The sequence below is a fragment of the Anser brachyrhynchus genome, assembly GCF_964034855.1.
Source record: "Anser brachyrhynchus genome assembly, chromosome: 1".
Lineage (NCBI taxonomy): Eukaryota > Metazoa > Chordata > Aves > Anseriformes > Anatidae > Anser > Anser brachyrhynchus.
Window position 1 is genome coordinate 38,670,839 of NC_137694.1, and position 16,335 is coordinate 38,687,173.

Below are 16,335 nucleotides of genomic sequence, written 5' to 3' on the forward strand. Positions count from 1 at the left end.
CACTTGCGTACAGGCCTGGCTTTTGTACCGTTTATCGTCTTGTTGAATTCAAGGGGATTATTTGCATCATGAGTGTTTTGTGCGTCTGCAGTTGCTGTAGCTATTGTTGTAACACACGCGTTTTCACGGTGATGAATTAAAAAAAAAATAAAAGTCCAGTCGTGCCATCTCGGTGAAGCTTCTCCATTTTAATAATAAAGCGGGTAAGAAGGCCGGTGCCGAAAATACAGACTTTTAGACAACTTGGGTGCTCGGGACGGCAGTCCCCGACCCAGACCCCCCTCAGGCCTCCTCGCACCCTCCAAAAACCCCCGGGCTCGCCCTCAGCGCCCCGGCACCCGCAGGCCGGCCCCACGCGGGCTGCACCCGGGGACGGCGGCTGCTGCCCGCGGGTCGCTCTGCTCGGCCCCCGGCCGTCCCCACCTCCCCGGGGAGCCCGAGGGGGATCCGGGGAGCTCGGTGTGCGCCCCGCGGCCGCCTCCCCTCACAAAATGGGGGCCGAGCCCCGCGGCCGCCCGCTGCCCGCCGGGCGGTGCGGCAGCAGCAGCCCCGCGGCCTAGGCGCCCCGCCGGCGGCCAGGCGGAGGGAGCGCGGCGCTCCTTCCTCTTCCTCCTCCTCTTCCTCCTCCTCCTCCTCCTCCTCCTCGCCGTCCTCCGGGCCCAGCCGAGCGGCGTCGCCGCCTCTCCCCGCCCCTCAGCGCCGCTGCAAGGCCGAGCGGCGGCGGCGGCGGCGGCGGCGGGGTCACGGCGGCGGCCGGGTCAGAGGGTAAAGGTTGCTCCCCCAGCATCCTCCGTGCTGGATACTCAGCCATCTTGGATCCGCGGGACAAGAAAATTCATGCGGTGAGTCCGGCCCCGGCCGCCCCCGCCCCGGCCCCCGCCGCCGCCCCGCTGCCCGCCGCCGCCTGGCCGAGGCCCGATGAGGGAGGGCCGGGCGGCGGCGCTGCCCGCGGCGGGGCCCCGCGGGCCCGGGGCCGCGTCCCGCCGGGTTTCCGTTTGCTTTTGTCTCCGAGGGGAGCGGGGGGGGCACGGACGCGCGGCCACCGAGCCGGGAGCGCGGCCGCGGCCCGGCCCGGCCCGGCCCGGCCCCGCCGCCCTCCCCGCTGGGCCGCCGGGCGCCGCTCCGGGGCCGAGGCCTGGGCCCCGCGGCCTCCGCTCCGCCGCCGCGGCCCGCCCGGGACGGCCCCGTCCCGCTGCCCCCCGCCGCCCCGAGCGGGCCCGGCGGCCGCCGCTCCCCGGCTGCCTCCCCCCGACCTCCGCCGCCGCCGGGTGCCGCCGGCCCCGCTCCCGGGAGGCGCCGGGGTGGCCCCGCGGCCTGCTCCGCCGGGCCCCGGCCAGGCCCCGGGTGAGACGGGGATAGCGCCGGCTTGTTTCCTTCCCCCCACCTCCCCACCAACCCGGTTTTATTATTTTTATTTTTTTATTTTTTATTTTTTTTATTTTTTTACGAGCGCCTTTTCCGCTCTCCTCCTGGTGGCGGTTAAGGTGATGTGTAAACAGGTTCTGGCATTCCCTCGGCCGTGTTTGTGAAACAAACTTGGAGCGATTCTGCCCCTGTAGGAACTTGTCCGCCCGTGCGGGGCCTGGAGCTTGGCCTGAGCCTGCCTCGGGGAGAAGGGACCGGGAGGGAAGGAGGGGAAGGGAAGGGACGGGAAGGTGGCCCAGGGTGACAAGTGAGGGTGAGGGAGGAAGAGGGGCACTGCCACGCTTGTATGAGATGCGGCATTTACCCTATAGCTGGTGTACGGGTGTTCCTGGCAGGAGCGAGGGCTTCCCTACGGACACCACAGCTTAGATTTTCAGTGGTTTTGTTGCTGTTGGCTTCTTGTTATTTTTTTTTTTCCCTTCTTTTTTCCCCCCTGTTTTCTTCAATGAAGTTGCAGGTAACTTTGTTTTGGAGGTTTTGTAAGCCGAGCGAAAGAAAACATGCTCGTGTTAGATGTGGATCGGCAGCTTCTGCTTTTTTGTAAGTCTGTTTTATCAGACAAGAACTCGTCTCCAACTTTGCACTGTTTTATCCCCAGGGGAAGACGCAAACTTTTTTTTTTTGTGTCGTTCTTGTATCTGCAAGCACGTACGCGTGCGTGTGCGACTTGAGTGTGTGAAGGAAACATTCCTGCCTGCCCGCACGGCAGTAACATCTGGTGCTGGTGGCTGCCTGCTCTCCTCACTCCTCAGCTGGGGGAAGGGAGGTTAAGATGATCAAACCTGCTGTCACATCGCTTAGCAGAAATCCTTACGTTTCTGGAAACTTGGATTTGTTTCAGGCTGTCGAAACTTGTGAAGACTTGCAAAAGCCAAATAATTGTTTAGGTTTGCATTGAAAAGGCGTCTTTACTTGGATCTAGAAGATTTGTTAGGTGAATGTTGTAGTACTTTGAGTCCTCTTATAATGGCGTTTTAATAGAACATAACTTGCGAGATCCAGTTGCGTGATACTGAAGACTATGGATGTGCTCAGTGCCTTTTTTTTTTCCCTCCCCCCCGCTATTGTTTACGTTGAGAATTCAGCTGGCATGAAAAACTTCAAGGTGTCAGCTGCTTCTGATCTTAGGAAGGGATTTGAATACTTGATATCATGAGCTGACTGACTTGACTTGCAAGTGTATTTCCGTTTCACTTTCAGGAAGCTGTTGATAAAGCTAAGAGTGTATTAGTAGATAAACCTTGTCTACACAGTTCTTTTAGCAACATAATACTGTTGTCAAAGTAGCCACTGTTACCTATGTGTGTGTCAGTTCTGCCAGCAGATGAAAGCAAAAGCCCTAAGAACTAAAACAACTCCACTGTTAACACTTGCAATTCGTAAAAAATGATTTGAATTATCTTTAAAAGAATCTAATTCTAGAGAAGTGGTGTTCACTGTGAAAAATAGGACAGTTAATGTGTCCTGAAGTTTGATACTACAAACAGGTCCCCTAACTGGGTGTTTGCACCTAAAAGCCTCGGTCTTTACCTTGGCTCCACAATGGAAAAGTTGTGTATGGTGCATGCCTGTCGTGGAGTCATGGCTCTCGTGAAGGATTTCCGCTGTACTGGCTGTACTTCTAAAGGTATTTCTGTCGCGACAGAAGTTAGCTCTGGAATTAGAAACTTTATTGCATTTTTAGAACCTGTTGTGTGCTTTTTTTTTGGTTTCTTTGTATAAAAAAATCCGTTTGTTCTGTAGTCACTGCAAGATTTGTAGCCTTGCTGTAGTTTTAAACCAGCCGCATACCATAACTTTATTTCTTCAAAAATGGCTTGCACCTCCTTGTTGTTATGGACTCCAGAAGTGAGTATAACCTAAAACCCCAGCAGTTTAGTTAAGAGGCGTTTCTTGCACCTCACTTTCTGACTCGGTCTGGAAACTTAAGATAAACGTTGAATTGCTTGCTTTGTTCTGAGGCGGTATAGAAAGTGTACCTAAGCTTCCCAGTACAGCATTTTGTTCTGAAGTAAGTAGATTCTGGTATTTAACTTTTTTTTCGGATTATCTCTTCATGTAAAGCTATAGCGTGGTTGAATACAGATTTGAAAACCACTTAAAAAAAAGTAAATAAAGATCTCGAATTCTTGGCAGAATACGTGCCATATTTGTTGTCTATTTCTAAATGTTAGCTTAGATAGGAGCTGTGTGCAAGCTTATATAGAAGGTCAGGACCACATTACATCAAAACAGTATTTTTGCCACAAATTTAAAGGGTTGTTCTCTAAATTATAGTTTTTCTTTTATTATTATTAATACAGTTTATATGCAAATTGCAGTAGTTCTTGACAAAAGCCAAGAAATTCAGGTCAGGTTAACTTTGTCTCATCTGAGTTTTTGAGGTACAAATAAATAATTTTTTTAAAAGTATGTAAACATTTTTCTACGCAACAGAAAGCTATGTTTTTTTTTCTTGAAATATATCCTGATGTCTCAGACTGTACTGAGTAATTCAAAACAACCTGCTTCAGTTGGTGTTTCCGGAACAGGGCTGACCTTTTTTTCCTTTTCCTTTTTTCATGTGTTTTAGCACCTACATTCAGTGTTTGTGTGTTGTCTTGGTCTCCTGACCCAGGTTCCTGTAAAAACATATGAACAACTGAAAGTTTGTGGGCAGTCTCATTGACTTAAAAGCACCCGCTCACGTGTTGACAGTTAACTTCTTGCGTTAAGAGCTTTCAGGCTCGTAAGCTGACGACCAAGTCTACTTGTGTTGAACGTAATAACAGCACAGGAAGGGTTCCATCAAATGACGTTATTGTACTGCAGTGTGTTTAAAGTTGTCCTTACAGAATTGTTTTGTTTTTAGAGATGTTTGTATGCCACGTAGACGTTTCTGTGCTAATCAGTAAGAGATTTTACATGGGAGGTAAAATCTTCGTGCTTTTATATCAGCAAGATTAAAGACGTGCAATTTTCAGATTGCTTTTAATTTCTGTTTTATCTTTCACTTACACTATTGTGCTGAAAACTGAATACTTGCGTTGTGATAGTTTGTACTAGCTCAACTGCTGGTTTGCTTCAGGTCCCAAGTCAAGATGGAAATGACCCTTGCCCAAAGAGGTTACTGAGCTCCCCCTTTGCTGCCACCGCTTTGTCTTGAGGTAGCGTTGGTTATCAGCAATGTTACAGGAAAGTGGGCGGTATGTTTTCCTCTTGACTTGCTTTCACTGTCATCTGACTAATCTTTTTACACTTGTGATGTGTTTAAAATGTGATTTTAACTGTTTTTAGAGACATCTTTCTCTTGGTGAGTTACAGTGCCAGAGTTGTAGGTCTGAAATTCATTAATAAGTAAACCATTATTTCCTCCTGGTTTCCTTTATGGTTGTGTGTGTGTGTGTGTCTTTTTTTAAGCATCTTCTTGTACCCCACATCACTCGTGATTCTTTTTGGTTGCAGCAAGCAGTTTAATGAACTTTTAAAACGTTTTCAAGGCTCTACGTTCAAATTCTTTGTGTATTTGAAATCAGTGGTGGGTGACTGTATACAGATGAGGTCATTACCTGTGAAAAGGGATAGTTTATTAAAGATGAAAACTAGTGTAAAATTACAGGTATACTTGTGGGAGATAAGATGGGAACTCCTACTTCATATTACTCTCGCTGGACAGACAGTACTGCAAGGGTAGAGCATGAGCGTAAGAGTCAGAGAATGCTTCCTGTCTCGTCCGCTGAAGTGATGTGTGGCTCTGGTAAGTCATTGAACCAACTTATGGCTGAGTTCTAGTCTGTAGTCTTGGGATAATACTTTCCCGTGTTTTGCTTGCTTGGTTCAAGGGCTCTGTGGAAGTAGACACTGGTAGTATTTAGTGTATATAGTTAGAGTGAACAGTTGGGGTTTATAAAACCCAGCTGGTTCTATACCATATTCAGTAGGTGGCAGTTGTATTGTTCATCATTACACATTTCAGAATTCGATGTCCATAACTTTTTCATTACAGTCTGTATACACGTGTATTTGAAAACAACAGCAAGGAGTTTCCAGGCACCAAAAAGAAGTGGTACGGCTAATTATACAACCACAAGAGTTTCAAATTATAAACTCTTAATGTTTAGTTTCGTAGGCAACTTCTCGGCAAAGTAGTTCTTCCATCTGTGTCTTGGTAACATGGATAATGATAATATAATATCAGCATCAGTCTCTTCTAAGGATTGTATGAAGATGGGAATCTTCATACCAAACAGTGCAAAATAATGCCTATAGTGGTGGACTGTGCACTTGTCATACAGTCTATAGGACTGCAAGCTTTTTCTTTGCGTTACAGTAGAAGAGCATTTTTCCCTTTTCAGCTTATTAAAACCTTGTATTGTTTGAGGTGCTGATTACTTTTCATCTTTAGTACATTTTTATGTTCTAATTGTGAAAACTATTCTTGCAAAGCAAGTGTTGCCAGGGAAGTAGAATCACGGCAAAAAGATAGGCCAGCCTTCCTTCCATTGCCCTGGTGTGTAGGGGGCTTATTTGGGTACATGCTTGGTGTCTTTCACCATTCACACTGGGGAAATTTCATTCACCAGTGCTGCAATTTGTGGGAAAGTACTTGTTGCATATAAAGATATTAAAAATGCATAAGGGAGGAAAATAGCTGTGAAACAGCATCTTTTATGTAGTGACTAAGTAGGCTAAAAAAGTATATAGAAGAGGGTCTTCTCTCTTGTGGAGAGCAGGTACTGTGCTTTTTAGTGTGGAGAACTGGAAATCTGTAAGGTTTTCAGAAAGAAATCTAAACTATGCACGGCACCGATATGTGGAAGATAGAAAACAAGCAATTCTGAACATTAGAAGTGTCTTGTAATATTGTGTCCACCTGTAAAACTGTTTGCAGAAAAAAAAATAAAGAACAACAAGCCATATATATAAATCAGTAATTTGATTAATTTCTTGGAATGCCAGTACTGTTCTTGATGCTTTTGACATGTTGAAAAAGTACAGCACACAGCAAAGTATCGTCATAAAGTCGAAAGGCATCTTGTACTGAAATCTGAATTTGTTGGCTTATTTAGTGTGGATGCACGTTTCTAGTAAGTGTGTTCTTTGAGATCAAATTGATTAAGATCAGCATTATACACAAGAGTACGTCGGTATCTCTTATTTCATGGTGAAAGTTGAAGCAAATTCAGGCTCCTGTGCAATTGGGATATGGAGTTTTTGTTGTTGCTTTAAAGAAACTTTCTGTCACTTTCAGAATGGTATGTTTTGTGCAGTAAATACAAATCTTCTCCCCCCCTACCCCTAGTTCAAGGAAGCTTAGTTATATAAAAATGTACATATTATGGGACATCTGTGAGGAAGCAAGAAGTATTGCAAATTTTTTGGAAGGATAAAATGTAGTTTTAAAGAGATTGGTGTTCTGAGCTCTCTGTATCTCAGGTGGGTGTATATTGTGACTAGCAGCAGTATACACTTGATGGCAAGTAGTATTTTCCATAACAGTTTAGTTAGGAATCTGCAAAATGTTGATATTAGCCATGATCCTAATCTCTTCATTTTTTTCTTTGAAAGACATATAGCTAGTTTAAATGACATTTTTTATGAATCTGGAAGTTGTTTTAGGGTCCTAAGTGCGGATTCAATTCCAGCCGTCCCTTTCTAAAATAAGTGTGCTGCTAAACTGAATTTGTTTTTATATCAACAGCTCGATAAGTCTTGAAAACTGGGATGCCCAGTGTGGGCCTCGTTGGCAAACAGGAATGAGTCACTGAGAGGAGTCATCTTTAACTCTGCCTTTCTATCAGCACGCCTCTCCTCCAGCCTGCCGCGCTGCTGGACTTCTCGGTGCCGGGGCATACCTGCGTCTGCGGAGTCTGGTTTTGAAAACAAAACCTTCTTGTGAGGTGTTTTTTCAAACTCGGTAGACTAAGCATAGTCTGCAGGCCGTGCTATTAACGTACTTAGCAAAGAGCCTGGAGGGGAATAACGTAGGCTGCAAGGGAAGAAACAGTGGTAGTAAAATCTGTTGGTAGTGGGATGTGCTTAATGGGTTGTTTCATGTCTGTCTGCAGGAACTAGGGGAAGCAATGTTCAGGTAGGATTGTTCTGGAGAACAGTGTAATACATGACTGTGAAGTTAGGTGTAATTTTTTTTTTATTTTTAATGGGTAAAAATGAGAGGAAAATTGATCATCAGAGATGGTGAGGAAAGAGCGAAGTTTCATCTGGGGAGGTGCACGCAGGGTTCGTTCTGCAGTACCGCTGCAGGTCACACTGCAGTTTGAAAGGAAACAAAGGCAAACACTTAAGAAGCTTGGGTTCAGTTTCTCAGGAAATGTCATTTATGAGATTATTTGGTTTGTCTGGCCCTCCCACTCACCAGTGTGTGCGTGTGAGTATGCGTATCTACGTGTGTATACAAATATAAATACAAATACACATGGAAAGTTCATATAGTAAACTTCTAACTCCAAAGTTAAGCATTTAACTCAACTTACGCTTTATACATAGGAAGCATACATATGGAAACTTAAATGGGAAGGAAGAATTAAATCTCAAATTATGGTCCACCAAGCCTCATAAAATTGTGACTAGGTAGAGGAAGCGTGTCCAAATTACTGCACCCACTGGGAAGAGAGATGGTCAGACCTGGAGCGTGTGTCCTGCGGGATGGCAGCTGTCAGGCAGCCCTCAGCACGTGCAGGCTTCCGGAGTGTCTGTGCCACGGCTCTCCTTTCCCTGGAGCAGGAGAGAGAGTCATGAAGAGAGAGGTGGAAAAGAGGGAAGTTCGGGGTCATCACGGTGCAGAAGTATTAGGCAACAAAAGAAGAAAGCTGTAGGAAACCAGTTGTCAGTTCTGCGGCTCCTAAAAAAGGAATAGATTTGTGTTTATGATGAGTAGTGTTTTTTCGGTGAACCCAAATTGACTTTCTTACTCTGATAGTTCGGTATTTTGGGGATTGGCAGGAGAGAACTCTAATCTGAATCTAATCTAATGCCCCGCTCCAGCTGAGCAGTTGTCCTTTGTGCACACTGATGTGACTGTCCACGGCTCGGCAACAGATTCGAGTGCAGTACTTAATTTTGTAATGTGCTTCTAAAAATAAGCGCATGGTCTTATGTAACGCTTCTTGCATTGTTAGCACCTAGAGGTTTCATCCCCACTGGTATGAAGCAGAATACAATTGCATCCTACCTAATTTCTGCATGTGGGTATTTACAGCTCAGCTAGTTTCCCTGTCAATGACTGTGGCCAAACAGTGTTTTTGCTTGTGTTTTACGATTATCAAATATCTTGTTTACGCAGTTAGGTGAGCTACTCCTCTCCGTTTGCACAATTTTACAGCGTTATTGTGGCATATCTGGCAGAACCAACAGTTTGAAAGAGCTGCAATAGTTCTTCAGACACTTGTTTCTATAATTTGAAGAAGCACAGAGCATTCCTGCTCACAGGTGCTTGCACTTCATAAGTTATACTTTCTGGGAGACCTCTCACATAATCTGTCTGCAGTGTAAGTTTAATAGTGAGGAAAACGTGTGGATGCTGCAGGTCTGAAAAAGATGTTAATCATATTAATGCAACTTTGATGGCAAACTTAAAAATATGCTCAAAAATAATCCTCATTTTTTCAGTATTTTAGGTGACAATCAAATGTTACCTTCTCTTGGCTGTTTTATGCCTCTTGCTGTAGTCGTAGCGATAATTGTAGTGACAGTCTGAGCTCCTCAATGTGTCTTTTCTCATGCTTTTTGCACTACTGTCCTGTTGGCAATTAAACTTGAATTCAGGCTGCAAATAACACGTTGTTAAATTAAGTGACGGAATGCATTATGTCTTGCTGATCGGGTGGCATCTGTACGGAACAGACTTGTCATACGTAAATAATTTAAGGGACAGGAATTGGATTTATCAAGAATTATAGCTTTAGCAGAGTAACTTGGTTCTCGTATTTCACCACTTCTTGAAGTAGGTGCTATATTTTTATGCTGAGAGCACAACTGAAACCTCAGAATAGAGGATCAAAAGTTGTGAGACTGAAAACACAAGGCTGAAACAGGGAGACATTTATTATTTGTTCTGGTATTGTCCTTATAAAAATTAATTTTCTGTAGTGTTGTTTACAGACATCCCAAGCGTTTCATTTCGTAAGGTCCTTTTCCTTCCCTGAGGGATCCTGTGGCTCGGTGAGGAGTAGATTCAAGGGGATCCGAGGGCTGAAGGAATATGTATGTGTAAATTAAACAAACACGGTTTCTTCAGCAGATCTCAGTTTCAAGAAAAAATGAGATATTGTAGATGATTTTGATGATTGTTTTATCCAAGTTATTTAAAAAATTTAATTTCCTAGCAGTGTCTAGATCCATAATTTGGGGGCTGGGGAAATTTGGGGGCTGCTGTCAGCCATCAGACTTCCTTGTGAAGCACAGATGGCATCAGGAAAGACAAAAAAAAAAAAAATTAAAAAAATCTGTCATGCGTGGTGTAATTTGTCATTACACCAGTAGCTCACGCTTCACTACGAGGGTTGTCCGTGGTGAGTTATGGCTAAGCTTTGTCCTTCGCGAGCCAAATGGCGTATTTATGTATTGGGGTGGGTAGGCACAGGCCACTTCTGCATGGGTAGGCCTCGCTTCTTCTACACTGGACTCGGGTTGTTTGGTGGGAGAGTGGGGATGTGACAGCCTGCTGTCCGGCCTGTCATCCTGTGCCCTCTCCTTTGGTGGTGGATCGTAAGAAAACCTTCTTGGCCTCGCTTGTGGGTTGGGAGAGGGCCAGGAGGGCAGGGATGCGGGAGGCATCCCGGAGAAGGAGCTTGTGCAGGGCAGGCCCCGTTAGCGCCATGCCCAGCACCTCAGACCAGAGCTCGCGCTGCGTTTGCTGAGGAGAAATGAAGTGTTTGTACTGGCGTTCCTCTGTTCTCTTCGGTATTGTTTCTCCTTGGTTATCCCAAGATTTACCCTACAGCTATCTACCGTGCCCCTGTCCCTGCTGGTAAGAGAAGACCACTGGTGTAGAGGAGGCCCTGGCGGTTCTTGGCGTTTTACCCCCAAGTCTGCCTGACGTGCTTTGGGCAGGACTGTATGAAGAAACTGTTGGTACGGTTAGATTCCAGGGTGGTTATCAAGAGAGGGAAGTTTTGTGAAAACAATTTCCTATTTGTTTTGTGTAGTTGTCTTAGAATCAGAGAACAGCTTGGGTTGGAAGGGCCCTTAAAGGTTATCTAGTCCCAACCCCCTGCCATGGGCAGGGATGTCACCCACCAGACCAGGTTGCTCAGGGCCCCTTGTCCATCCTGGCCTTGAACACCTCCAGGGATGGGGTGTCTGCAATCTCTCTTAGTACATCCTTTTTTACTTTAAACTAGTAATTGCCTTATTTCATTGTGTGAATTCAGTGTGTTTGTGCTGCGCTTCTATAACTTGCTATTTATAGAAAGTTTCACATTTTTGTGAAAGATGGTGTGCCCCTGCTTCCCTCCGTAATCAAGTAAAACCATGAAATGTTATGTCAGGTGACTTCAGTGGCTGCCAGGTAAAATTGCAACGTGTAGAATGGATGAATTGTCTCCTCCTTGAAAAATGCGGGGCCGAAATGAGCTCACATCCATCTAACGTTGTCCTTGCTGTAGCACTCCATAAAACTGTGTGGGTATGTTTTGATCCTTACGAGGTATGGATATTTCGTTTGTGAACGTGTTTTCTGTGAAAACTCTTAGTCACTAATAGTTGTAGTGACACCTTAAAACATCTATCACCGTTCTTACAGGAAAGGAAAAAATGCGAGAGTGACAGATTTCACTTGGAAGGCAAGCTTCTGAAACGGATGCACATTAGGAGCATTTAAAAACGATGCAGTTGTCAATGTTGAGCACGAACGCTGAAACAGAAAAAAGTGAATGGTGGTCTTGCCTAACCAGTTACCCTCGTGCTTTGTAGTGTCAAACCCAGAAAACACCAAGTTTTGGCTTGTTTAACCAAGCACAAATCCGTTTGGTGTTGTGTTTCATCTCTCTGAACACAGCTACTGCTGCTCTGCCCTCATTATTATGGTTCTGATTATTGTTACTTTCTTCTCTTCCTCTGAAGAACCTCTCGGTGTCTTTCTCTGGTAAGTGACAGCCCAGCCCTGTCCTGGACAAGATAGCAGGCTGCTGATGGGGTGGGCTCCCAGGCAAGTCGTCGTCATTCGCTGCAGCCCTCCTCAGCTCCTCCTCCTCGTGTTAGCAGTCTGACCTCTGCGGCCACTGCAAAACCTGCAAAATAAAGTTGGCAAAATTCAGTGCTACAACTGACTAAATTGCTAATGTAAATATAGCCCTTGAGTAAAATTGAGACTCGTAGTGATACCTTGTAATTACACCTGGGTTACGAGGCACTGATTTGAATTCGGGGTTGACGTATGGCGCGGTAGTGGTAAAAATCTATGTAACGCTGCTGAAGTGGTCATAGCCATTACGTATTCATTTTGCAATATTTCCTCTACATTTTTATAAGTAATATCAAATATGCTTTGAAATTTTAGCTATTAAAAGTTTGCATTTTTTTTTCACTTAGAGCAAGAAGCTTTAAATTGGGTCGCTGTATAAACTGAGAGAGGATGAGCTACGCTCCTTCAAGCGTGATGAGGGCATTCCAGGTGTTAGGATATGCATATGGGGCTGTGAACTTAATTTGTGTCTGAAGACGGGGTTTTGGATAAACATGAAAGACTTTGGCTAGCCTTTTTTTTTGTCTCCCATGTTCTCAGAAAGCAACCTTGTTCTACCTTCTGTAGTCTTCTGTGTGATTATTTTTTTTTCTTAATTTTATTTTTTTGTCCCTGTAAATTTCTTGCCTTTTCATCTTTTTTCTCTTTCTTTGCTTCCACTGTCCTTAACTGTAATTTAAGATTGGAAAGCAAAGTTTTGGATTATCCTTGTTGTTCTTCCTGATGCTTGGTCTTTGTATTGCCATGTTGTAAGCTTGTCTCGTTTTCAACTCATGAACTGGGAGGGATGTAGGTCACCGTTTATATAAGCATTTAAACTTCTGTCACAAACAACTCTCTCCCTCAGTCGGTACATAAAACCCCACCTAAATGAATGTTAAAATTGCAGACTCAAGGCTCTCTGAATTTAAGAAATGCTCGAGTGAAGGTTTTCTTTCCCGTCTTGAGTCATGTTCCATCTGCATATCATTATTACATAGGTTTTTTGATCAAATGCTGCTTTTTCCCAAGGGACTTTGGCCTCATTTGTTGAACGAGATGCATGGTGCTCACTCACTGGATAGATACTGAGTTTTTAAAATTCCGTTACTCAGATCATGCTATCCAAAATCAGAAGTAAATTCTGGATTAGCATTTCCTTCCTGATTTTTTTCATTGTGGTTTCATAGAAGTGCTTTATAATATGTTCTGGAAAAAGTTGTGTTTTCATGTTACCTCACTGTTGTGACAGCCACTCGTTACAAATAGAGGAACTGAGGTATCGACTTACTGTGGGTGCTTCTTAATGTTTCATAACAGAAATACCTTTCATTTAATATGCAGTTGTGAAAGGTTAATGCTTCTGCACAGACTCGTGAAATATTTCAAGCAGAAAGCACTTAGGGAAATCTTTGCGTGGCTCTCCAAACGTTATTTAAAAAAAAAAAAAGTACGAGTCTTAAGAGACGGGCATAAAATCAGTTTACATGTGTGACATTTAAACATCTTAGCCAGGCATGTTTTCTTTCTGTAGTCCTCTGCCTCGGTAACTACAAGAGCGTAGAGGGATGTCTTGACAGTGGTCCCTGGCTGTCCACCAGGAGACGGAGGAAACCCAGAAGTGGTGGGTATGGCTCCAAGGCCCGGAGCTGCTCGCGCTGTGGTGGCTGCATCTTCAGGGCTGCCCGCTGATTGCATCTCGCACGCCTGCCTCTTGCTCTCTGCAGTTTCTCTTTCTGTTCCTGTTCCGAACTCTTAATTCCGCTTTTGGTTTGCCCCTCGCCTGTGTCCTAGCTGTGCCCTTGATGGCACCCAGAAGACTTTTAAGAGAATGAGTCCGTCTCGGCCCTAGGATGAAGTGTCCTTAGCTGTGGCTAGGCTGCCGTCTGCGCCGTTGCACAGAAGTCGGATGCCAAGAGATGAAAGGGGGGCTGCAGATCAGAGGCGAGAGGCAGTGAGATCCTGCCCGGCTCTCCCCGTAGTTGCCGCTGTGCAGCGTGCAAGTGCTGGAGCGTCCCAGCAGGCTGGGTGTTAAAGTGGGAGGAGGGAGAGCGTGGAATGTTAGTCCCATCACTTCTGAGTGTTTTTAAACAGGATATCTTAACCACTTATAAAAAATAAATCTTACCAGTTCGGTCTCAGAGATGGTTAAAGGACCAGTTTGAACATCTAAGGCCCTCACTTTCTGTAGGCAAAGCAAACGAATGTGGGGTCTTGCAAGCAAGGACTAACACCATCCGACAGAGTATTACTGCCCGTGCTGTCTGTAACAATGCAATTGCTCTTAAAGGTAAAACCAGATCTGTATGTTTTCAGTGTCTTTTTCCAAAGCAGTGTATTTGAAGGCAATTTAAAGACGGTCCGGAATAAAGTGCGTTTCATATGCGTTCAAGTTACTGTTCAGTTCTCCAAATATGAAATACGTACGGAATATAAGAAGAGCTGTAGAAAACTCCTGGAAAATCTGTAGTCCCAAAGTGTTGGATAAACATCAAATTACCAGATTGTTTTCAGAATTCCCGACTTGAAAACATGATACGGTTTTCAAAGGGAGTTATTTGCCCAAGAGTTCTATTTAAAATGACACTGGAATGAAATGCTCAGACAAAGTATCGCTGCTCTTTCAGTGGTTTTTGTTTTCTCCTCAAGTGAAACTTCTTTTCAGAAAACTTCTATTTTAGGAAAAAAAACTTGGCCTGTAAATCTATAGGAAGATTACTGATGCTTGCAGAAATGAATTGGAGAGCAAGGGGGATGGCAGCTGAGACTTCAGAGTTATGGCATGGGTACCATTGCTACATTTAAAATAATAATAATAATAAAAAAAAACCTACCTAGCTTTGCATAGATGTTTTTTTCTGATTCCGTTGCACGTGAAGATACTTGGTTTGTACGGGTATGAGAGGGTTATGTAAGAGGAAGAACGGTGATGCAATTAAAAGAGAAAGCGTTTGTTAGAGTAGGAGGGAATGTTCTCAGGTAAGATGAAAGTTTTGGTTTTATTTGGTGTGTTCACTTGCACTAAAACTATCATGAAAATAATGAAGATATATGCTCAAGTAATATATGACTCATTTACTATTCCTCTTTGTGTTTTATAAGTGAAGCAGTTAATATCCAGACTTGACTATAAATCTTCTGGTATCTGTTTAAGATCCAGATTTCTCCCACATATCTTCCTCCACTTAATTTCATTGCTTGAGGTGAAATTTCTCTCCTCTGGCTTCAGCTGGCCGCAAGGTAGAAATCCATGCCTCTGAAAGCCCAGTGAAAGAAAGGGAAGAACGTCGTGAGCGTCCTTGAAAACGCGCGTGTACCAGGAATGAGCGTTTGCTCTCGGGATGGATAAGCAGAACTGATCAGAGTATGCGTGTTACTGCAACGCCTGCGTGGGTAACGCCAGTGTAAGCGGTGCTGAACACTTTGCCTCCTCTCCAGACTGTTCTTGTGGCAATACGAATACACGAATCTGTCGTGCGGATGTGCTGCAGGTAACGAATAATCAGTAGTCTTCACTAGGACTTGCAGTGTGTTGACGTTGTGAATTGGTAGAGGGAAACTTTTCGCCTTTACGCTTCAACTTTGAGGTAGAGGGATTGTTTTCTTATTACACGTGTCTTGCCCATAACCCAGGGCTTCGGTTAAAATCTCACTATATAAATAGGCAGTGGCAATGCTAACCTTGAGCTAAGGCATAACAGCCTGAATACATCTTGTATCACTGTAGCAATTAGAGCATAATTTATTAACAATTGTGAAGCCTTCGAATCAAAAGGAAAAAAAAAAAACCAAACCCACAATGTATAGTCACTAGAAGTCTTGTGGGATTATGCATTTTTGAACGCTGCCTCTGTGTGACTGTGCAAGCAATGTTTATTGAGATTACAAATTAGACTGTGGTTAGCATATTTTCCTGTAACGGATCAGTTCTGGATTCTTACTTTCTTCTTTTCACCCTGTCAGGCCTGTGTTGTGGTTGTCGTCCTCTGCAGCAAGGGGCCTGTCTCGAATTAGGTTTTGTTTACTGGCTGCTCCTACCTCAGGCACAGCGCCTCTGGGGTCTTTCCTCTTCAGCCTTCTTTGTCTTGGAAAACTATAGTCTGTAGTTTATAAAATTTATTTAGATTCCTTTGGCTGAAAAGTGTAGTAAAATTTTAATGTATAACTTTATAATGATGTGGAGTAGCGTTAGTGCATAGTTTTGTTAATTTTGCAGACACTTAGTGTGTATTTCCCCCCTGCAGATGCGTCTATAAATCATTACCAGTTTTGACTATAAATATTTAAAAGTTACAGTTTTGAGCTTTAGTTTTAGAGAATCGGAACGGTGTAAATTGGCGTAGGTGTAAAATATGCAGAATAAACAGTTTGTGAGCCATGTAATTTCTGTTCAGTAAATGATTCAGTGTACTCTAATGCACTTATCTTTATATCTGGTGTGAAAAAGCCCTTACCAGGCCCAAATACTGATGGTATTAAGTTAACTTAAGGTGCTGGCCTTGCTTACAAATATTACCTTAAAATATGAGGTAGAGTTCTCATGGTTCTTCTGGGTCCTAGCAAAGTGCTAAACCAGCCTATGTTGCCACTCAGGTTTTTTGCTCTCAGTTTTTTCAAATATTTTTAAGTGAAGTTTCATTTGTTTGTATCAAATCCTCTGTAACGTACTCAAGAGTCACACAGCTGTAACGGTGTTAAATTTTCTCTTTCTGATGTATGCGTGTGCCTTAAATGAGCTTTGAGATCCT

General features: G+C 44.1%; 1 protein-coding gene across 5 annotated transcripts in view; it reads left to right on the forward strand.

Moving 5' to 3' along the window:
- Nucleotides 1-657: 657 nt before the first annotated feature.
- CNOT2 (CCR4-NOT transcription complex subunit 2) overlaps nt 658-16,335 on the forward strand; it is a 92,915-nt gene continuing 77,237 nt past the window's right edge. For 2 of the 5 annotated variants that reach the window (XM_080576933.1, XM_080576934.1), the window contains exon 1: nt 658-842. The gene's annotated coding sequence lies outside the window, so the exon portion shown is untranslated. The remainder of the gene's footprint in view (nt 843-16,335) is intronic. The other 3 variants (XM_080576932.1, XM_080576936.1, XM_080576935.1) reach the window with 2 other exon arrangements.